Source organism: Acipenser ruthenus, chromosome 9 (assembly GCF_902713425.1).
Source record: "Acipenser ruthenus chromosome 9, fAciRut3.2 maternal haplotype, whole genome shotgun sequence".
Lineage (NCBI taxonomy): Eukaryota > Metazoa > Chordata > Actinopteri > Acipenseriformes > Acipenseridae > Acipenser > Acipenser ruthenus.
Genome location: NC_081197.1, coordinates 52,518,794 through 52,524,793, shown reverse-complemented (window position 1 = coordinate 52,524,793; position 6,000 = coordinate 52,518,794). Strand labels below are relative to the sequence as shown.

The window sequence follows — 6,000 nt, the reverse complement described above, 5'->3', positions numbered from 1 at the left end:
CAGTTAGAAATTAACCTTTTGTGCTTTCACAGTGACAAAGTCTACAATTGTAGCTGAATAAACCAGTTTTCGGCAAATCTTGCGCATGATCGATATCTGCCCGAGTCCAGTCAAATGTTCTGAGACATTGTATAAAGTGAATAGCTTTTCATGTTCAGACTTGAAAAGCTTATCTCCCCTGACGCTACTGGGACAGGCACAGTCAAAAGCAGACGCAAGGCAAAACTGAGGTTAGGATACAGGTCTAGAAAATTTCCCTTGTAGATGTAGTCAAGCTCACAAGAGGTGAGGACAATACATTGGCTAGAAGTGCATTTATTTTAATTTGTTTCCAGGTTCATTCAAACATGCAGCCTTACATGTGTGAGACACCTATACATGTATTCCCATGAAGTTTGCAGCACCAACAGTACACGCAAGCAAACTTTACTTTCAGTGCGTCAATTAGTTCATTTATAAATGGCTTACCATTTTTATCTTAAATCACGGGTTACATGATTACATGGCACATACTGACAGACTTGCTCACAGCTTTAAACTCCTACACTCTGTGTGTTTTCTGTTTATGGGCAATTGCATGGGTTGCATGTGCCTAAAACCGCTAGTGCTGCTCCGCTGTGCAGGACTCCACTAACTGCACCCCTGCTCTACTAATGCCTGGCCAGGAGCTCCGTAACCCAGCTGAGCTGTTGTTTGACCGGTCACGGGGCGACCTGGGAGAGGCAACCAGCCCAGAATATGGCAAGCAATTGCAGGCTGCCTGGATAATTCCAATCGCTTTGCCGGTGACCAGCTGCAGGCTGGGGGCATTTGCCAGAAAAGGCACTATGATACTCAACTGAAGGGCCGCCACTTTTGTGCGGAAAAACTGGAGCCTGTATAGGATCCTGCCGGGTCTTGGACCATGTAGGAGAGGTGGTTTACCAGATACAACTTCCACCCATGGTGGTACTCCACCGTGACCGACTAGCCCAGGGATGGGCAATTCCGGTCCTGGAGAGCAGGTGTCCCTCCTGGCTTTTGTTCCAACTTTGCCCTAAATTACTTAATTGGACCAAAAAAGTAATTTAGTGTACATTCTCCTAAATCACATACCTGCATACAGTGCAGTTTTTTTTCTCCACACGATTTAGGCACAGCTATACCACTGCATGTTTTCGGCTGGCACTGGGGTCGATATCTTCTGCATACGTGTTTTTACTTCTGTACAAATAATTATAATAATATTCTAAATGAATAAAGCACACAACCATATATATATATATATATATATATATATATATATATATATATATATATATATATATATATATTTGATACAGTTTACAAAATCTCTTCAACTTTACCCTTCCGAATGCTGTCCCATAGCAGAATACCGGGCTGTGCAATTACTCTGTATTTCTGCGCATGCGCCACAATACGGGACTGTGCTCATAAAATAATAATTTTCATACTAATTACGTATGTCATAATCTGCCAATGTTGCCGCATTGGGCCTTGTGCAAAAGTGAAATTTACTTCAAAGGTTTGATGCATTTTTTAACGAAAATCTGCTAAATTTGACACCGCTGTCAATAGAAACATTTCTTCTGAGCTCTCTATAGCGCTCAGAGTGCCGGAAGTAAAGGAGGAGTTGAGTATCTTTGCTTCCATCTTTTCCTTTTCTGTACGGAAGCGTATAGGTACTGAAGCGCATATCGACCTGCAGTTGGCACCATGGCAACTGTACGTCTTCGCGCAGACGTCACTATCTGTGCAAACGGAGCGTGGTCAGTTTTGCTACGGGAACTGCAGAAGAGCAGAGGGTGAAATGAGGTGCTGTTAGAATTGCAGATCAGTTATGCCCATTGTATGTAGTAAGATAAAGATAAATGAATCTCCCTGAATCATCTGTAATAAAAGGCATATATATATATATATATATATATATATATATATATATATATATATATATATATATATATATATATATATATATATATATATTCTAAAATCACAAGCTTCACTGAAATTGTTTGCTTATGCATAAATCTATGCTGGCAGACCAAATAAAGATAGAGGAAAACATCCACGTACAATGTTTATTATATCTGTATTATTGGTGTCATTGGAAGCTTTTTTTTTTAATTTGTAAAAACAAATTAATACAAAATACCTTTTAGTCATTTGCAATGATACTTTTAGGAATTGTAATATCAATGACATTTGTATAGGCATAGATTGTAGGGGTAGGGTTTCTGTATCTAGCATGTCATTCATGAAAAAATAAACATGACACTACTAAAAGGCGATTTTGTGTTATTCACACCCCCTGACTAGGTGGCAGTAGCAGGTTGAGTGATGACCATATATGGTTGACGATGTCCTTCTCTGTCAGTCAGCGCTCCCCTGTTGTTTTGAAGCCGCGGCTGCTCCTGCGCACCAGCTTTCAGAAGCAGCCCTGATGTGAGGTCAAGCAGACGGCGAACTTGAACTGTTTCTGCGCAGAAGGACAAAACTGCGCGTCGCATTTTTTTCTGGAATAGTTAATAATGACACACAGAGCACACATAATACGATATTTTTTTTTATTATACAAGTATTCCTTTAACATAAATTATGGAAAAATTAAATGTTTTTTTTTTTTTTTTTTTTTTTTTTACCAATTGTAAATTCCCTTTAAATATCAAACAATTAAAGGCAGACAAACATTTTTCATATTGCAGTTTAAATTCATATCTAGCACACGGTTTAACATTTCTTCTTGGAAAGGTCGAGAGCTTTGAGTTATGGGCACACACTAAACAGACAGGGACGTCACCAGCGCTAATCAATCAGTCAGGCTCTGTCATGATAAAATATATCACTAAGCAGTCAGATTTGGGCCAGTCCAGAAGAAAACTATTTTTTTTTTATTCAAACATAGGAAGGAATGCGAACAGAGGATAACTGAACTTAAACGCCTCACCTGCAGTTTTACATGTTTGCTGCAAGGGTTTTATACCGCCAAAGCCCCCAGTATCCGCAGACAGACATCAACGTCAATGAATAACGAAAGTCTGTGTTGTAGTAAAACAGCGTGCGAATGAGGGTGTGTTTCCCAATCTGAAAACCGTGTTTCTGCGCTGCGTCAATGTAGATAGCAGGCAAACCGTTAGAGGTCGCTATGAGACCATCCGCCGGCGGTGCGTCTGTTACAGTGACCCCGGCAGGAGGAGGGTCCGTGGCGGTAGGCAGCGAGAGGAGGAGCCGGAGAGAAGGCGGCTAGAAATGGAGTGAGAGAGGACTGATTCGGAATCGCTTGTCGGATTGAAAAGGTACGAGAGACACCGAGACAAAGACAGAACGAATAAACAAAAAAGCAAACCAGAAAATTTCGGAAAAGGAGAAGTTGGCACAGAGATGGTTGTCTTTATGTCGAAAGGTGAGGGCGGTCTCCTAGCTTTGTAACATTTACAGCTGTTCAAACAATAAACAGTTTGCTTTGTAAAGAATGATCATTTTGATTTCGGTGTGTAATGCATGACTTGTATATCGTTTGCATGCATTGCAAAAACATTATGTATTTGCAAATGGTACGTCGGCTTTTGTTTATTTCCTCGGGTTGTTGCATTGTTGTAAGTGTAACTTGCCCGAGCTTGCCTGTCTCCTGCCTTGCCGGCTGTATGTTTTTTTTTAGGCCGGTCTGTGTCAGACTGTCCCACCCACCAGCCGCATCACATGGGACTGTAAGACAATCAGACACAACATTATTGGGGCAAACATTACTGAGGTCCAGTGTCCAGTGACATTTCACCGTTGTGGAATCAGTCAGTATGGAGCTGGCGAGTTTCGAAATCTGACCTGCTGTGTTCAAAAACATAATAAAACAAAAGACTTGCTGGCTTACGTGCTCATGCTTTGACAGGCGTTGCTACACCTTGCGTTTTTGGAAGGGGGGGTACTGTAGCCACTCGATATTGCTATTTTATTACCCCTCCAGTACATACAGCTCCAAATGAGCAAATATCTTACTCTATAACTGTCTTTTATTTTGGTTATTTTCACAGGAGAACTTAGGTGAAATGCAGCGGCTTAGTTTTTGTGGGGTCTAGCGGCAGTTGGCATGGCACCAGTTGCCATCCTCTCCTCTCCAGTGCAGTGGGTCACACCGCCAGGCGTGTTTGGGCACGTGTTGTTATCATTTGAATAAACTTAGAATGCCCCACCATTTCAGTTGAGCTGTGACCCCTGTAGCTGTTTGAAAAGCAACACTTTTCAATGCAGCGTCATCATCAGTGGCGCTGAAAATTGCTAAAGCAAAAAAAAAAATCGTGTACGATTGCTGAGGAGTTGATAATGCATTTTATTGCCCAGCGTGAAAGAATTGACGCATTCAAAAGGAAACAACTCTGGAAAGTTTGCGTCTGTGGGGGGACTATACTGATCTGTTTTGATCTCTTTGCAATCTTTCATTCAGGATCGAAACATTGACTTTGACATAATCAAAACCGCAGCTGGCAGCGCATCTGTCTGGACTATTCAACAAATCTAATACTTACTTTCCTGAACTCACGATGGAACAAGCCGCTACACACCTGTATGCTACAAACCCTATTAGTGGGAATATTGAAGCTAAACTGTCCCATCAAAGCTGTTTGAAGAGCTCACTGATATTTCATCAGACAGCTCCCTCAGAACCAAGTTCAGTGAAATGCTGCTGGAGACACTGTGGTGTGAGTGCTCAGATGAATACAGCACTGCTTCTGCATCACTGAAAGTGTTGGCCCCATTCAGTACAACCTACACGTGCGAAACCAGATTTTCAGCCATGACATCGATGAAAACAAAGTACCGAGCCAGGATGAACATTGACCATGGCATGCGTGTGTGCTTGTGAAGATACCTCCACGTCTTGACAGAATTGTTGCTGGTGAAGATATGATAGTATTGGCTACAAGGTTGAGAACCCCTGTGTTACACTACACATAGATATCGGACTAATGGGAATCCCATTTTTGTGGTCTTAGGTTTATTGTCATGATTAAGATGACTGTGACTCACTGAAAAATATAAATATGTAGTGTGCTATAGTTGTAAAATGTAGTGTGTCCATTAACCCTGCCACAGTAAAAGTGCTACATTGTAATTCCATATTCATGTTTGTCGCTTTGAGGTGGTAGTTGCTTTGTACCTATTGGTCACACAAATGTAGTTCAAAATATTGTTTGTCATTCTAGATAAAATACTGGATCATTTTAAAAGTAAGGTTCAGCACACGGTAGTATTGAAAGTGGCTTGATGGTGGAATCTTGTGTGTAGCACCAGGGCACTTACCAGAATGACAGGAGCTAAAATGCATTGAGGAGCACCCCAATAACTGCCTGTGTAATTTTCAAGTTTTTACTGCTTCCACAGCTGACGTGTTGCTAAACACAAAACAACACCAAGCATTCTTCACATTGTTGAACTGCCATTTTTAAATATAAATCCCCAGCACTACTGTAGTTTAGGGACACACTAATCTGTTTGTTGTCTGTAATTCACAGGAACCCCAGTTTTGTTCGTTTTCCGTCCCTGAAGGTTGTCCAAGACAAGTCTGTGTATAATCCAAGTGTCCAGCCTATCAAGGTGTCATAAGGGCATGTTTGACAGTCTCTCAGGCAAGTAACATTTGTCCCTTTTTTATTGTTATTTGTACATGTACAACTATGGCCAAATGTTTTGTATCACCCTAGAATTTTAGGATTGTGAGCTTAATTTATATCTGTTATTTAACATAATGTAATCAAAGAAACTAAGGGCGTCATTTCAGAAAAATTCTGGGGGGGGGGTAAAGTTGTGTCAACATTGAACATTCTCTGTCTCAAATAGTATCATGAATGAGAAAAAACAGGCAGTAATTGGGTCAGTTTACAATGAGATAGCATTCTTATTCTTAAAAATATTTTTTTTTAAAGCACAGCACTGGTTTATAACAAACTCAAAAAATGTCTAAGTTATGGTGCGTTTACACTGGCCGTTTTTAGGACAGCTTTGAGC

General features: G+C 40.8%; 1 protein-coding gene across 2 annotated transcripts in view; it reads left to right on the top strand.

Moving 5' to 3' along the window:
* The first annotated feature begins 3,043 nt into the window (after positions 1–3,043).
* The window catches only part of LOC117406086 (DNA repair protein REV1-like), a 41,410-nt gene continuing 38,453 nt past the window's right edge, over positions 3,044–6,000 (top strand). Inside the window, exons 1-2 of one of the 2 annotated variants that reach the window (XM_034009844.3) lie at positions 3,044–3,296; positions 5,508–5,621. The gene's annotated coding sequence lies outside the window, so the exon portion shown is untranslated. Of the gene's footprint in view, positions 3,404–5,507; positions 5,622–6,000 lie in introns of both variants that reach the window. The other variant, XM_034009843.3, reaches the window with a different exon arrangement.